Raw genomic sequence first — 2,805 nt, forward strand, 5'->3', positions numbered from 1 at the left:
TGAAGGTCATGCTCAGTAGCTTGGGATACCAGACTCTTCGTGACCAGTCCGGATCCACAAGGATGACTTGGGCCCGGTCATTCTTGGGCTTCTTGAGAATTCTGAGCAGAAGTGGTATGGGCAGAAAAGCATATAGAAGGCCTGAGCTCCACTCAAGACGAAAAGAGTCGTTGAGCAAGTGATGCCTTGGAAACTCCATTTCGCAATACTGTGGATATTGCACGTTCTCAGCAGTGATGAACAGATCTAACCAAGGCTTTCCTCACTGCTGAAAAAGACCTTGCACCACCTACGGATGGAGACACCATTTGTGATTCGCTAGGCATCTTTGGCTGAGTTAGTTTGCTCTGGTGTTCAGAGAACCAGCCAGCTATTAAATCACCAAATAAATGCCCAGGCATTCTAACCACGTCCAGAGACACAGGGCCTCTTGACAAATGGTCCATGACTCCACCCCGCCCTGTTTGTTGCAGTACTGCATGGCAGTGTTGTTGTCCGTGAACACTAGCACTACACCTGTACTTGATGAAGGGGGAAAGGTGTTCAATGCCAGTCAGATCGATTGGAGCTCCAGCAGGTTGATGTGGAGTTCAGACTCTCCCAGAGACCAGAATCCTCTTCTCCCCACCTCTCCCAGATGGCCACCCCATCCCAGGAGTGATGCATCTGTCACTACTGTGAGTGCAGGTTGGGTATGGGAGAGGGGTCTGCCTCTGACCCAATCGCGGTCCGTTACCCACCAATGCAGCTCGGTTGCAGTTCCCTCCAAGATCTAGAATAGGTCGGACAGATTCCCCTGATACTATGCCTACTGGAACTTTAGATCCCATCGCAGAGTCTGCTTATGCCATCTGGCATGTGTCAACAGCAGGATGCGGGAGGACATGATGCTAGCACCTTCAGAGTCAGGCTTACCGAAACCCAGGATAGAGGCTGAAATATCAGTATCACAGCCTGAATATCCTGGACATGCCACTTGGGAGGATAAGCCTGCAACTGTACTGTGTCCAGAACAGCTCAATTAAAAGGAAGCATCTGAGAGGGAGTCAGGTGTGACTTTGGCACATTGATAGTGAACCCCAGCTAGTGCACGGGGTTCGCCGTAGTCTGAAGGTGGGAGGCGACAGTCTGAGACAAGCTCACCTTCAACAGCCAGTCATTGAGATAGGGGGAAGACTGGCACCCCAGATCTCTGCAGAGGAGCTGCAACCACCACCATCACATTAGTGAACATCTAAGGGGCACTGGTAAGGCCAAAGGGGAGCACAGTGAACTGAAAGTGCTTGTGGTCTACAGTAATCTGCAGATAGCACCGATGGTCTAGCAGGATGGGTATGCGAAAATCGGCATCCTGCAAGTCCAATGCTTCCATCAAGTCTCCAGGGTCCAGAGCAGATAAGACCTGAGCCAACATGAGCATTTGAATTTGTCTTTCTTGGGAAAGAGATTGAGGGGTTCATAGAGCAAGGATAGGATGAAGGCCCTTGTCCTTTTTGGGAATCACAAAGTAGTGGAAATAACAACCACAGCCTTCTTCTGGCCCCAGAACCCTCTCTATGGCCCCCTTGGCCAAGAGAGCCATGACTTCTTTGTGAAGAAGGGACAGATGATCCTCTGTCAGCCAATCGCAATATGTTGGCATGGCGGGAGGGGTAGTTTCAAAGGGGAGGGAGTAGCCCCTTCGGACGATATGCAAAACCCACCTATTATATTTATTTGCCGGCGAGGCAGGTGATGGCGAATTCAGTCAAAAACTGGATGCCCATGGTGGTAAAGGGGCTGACTAGGAGGGTTTGGAGGCTTCCACAATGGCGGTTTGGATGGACTGACCAGACCGCTGGCAACCTGAAGCAGCTGGGGAGCCAGCGCGATGCAGTGATTAGGCTGGCATTGGTGTAGTTGGAAGCCCCCTCCAAAGCCATGAAAGGAGCGAAAGGCCAATTGGGGGGGATGTGGGGCCGCAAAGAGGCCTAAGGACTTGACCATAGCATGAGAATCCTTAAAGCACTGTAGCATTGAATCTACCTTGTCTCCGCAGAGATGGGTGCCATCGAAGGGCATGTCCATGAGGAAAGCCTAGCCATCCCCCAAGTCATTCTCAGCCAGGCGAGGCGCTTAAGTGACACTGTCGTTGAAACCCCTCTTGTCAAGTCCACATTGAATCATGAACTTTGCGTCATCTCTACTGTCAAGACCACCTTGGAAGAGTACTGTTCTGGCCTCCTCTGGTACCTGTGGCAGCACTTGCGCAACCGTATCCCATAGAGAGTGGGAATAATGTCCCAAAAGGCATGCAGTGTTCATGGACAATGCCAGGCTGGTGGAAGAAAATATCTTCGCAAATTAGTCCATCCTCTTGGATTCCCTATCTGAGGTAGCGGTAGGCAAAGGGCCTTGGGAGGTGGAAGCCTAGACCATCAAACTCTCTGGAGTAGGCTGTTGGGTGAGGAAGTTGAGGTCCACAGGTGCAGGGTGGTGGCGGCGAGCAATTATCCTATTCACAGGAGCCCCTGTGTTGGGTTTTGGACCACGTACCCAAAAGGAAATCAGTGAGAGTGTCATTAAAGGGCAGTAAGGGTTCCGAAGTATAGACTCCTGGTTGCAGCACCTCCATCAAGAGGTTAGTCTTGACTGCCACTGTGAGCAACTGAAGGTCCAGAACATTTTTTTTTTTTTTTTTGGGTTAAAGACTTTTATTAAGAGTTGCAAAGTAGTACACCGCTATTTAGCCAACAACCCGGAGGCAGGCAGCATCAATAGGCACAATTAGATCTCTCTTTGCGGGCACATGTCTGATATACTTGC

The sequence above is a fragment of the Lissotriton helveticus genome, chromosome 1_1 (genome assembly GCF_964261635.1).
Source record: "Lissotriton helveticus chromosome 1_1, aLisHel1.1, whole genome shotgun sequence".
Lineage (NCBI taxonomy): Eukaryota > Metazoa > Chordata > Amphibia > Caudata > Salamandridae > Lissotriton > Lissotriton helveticus.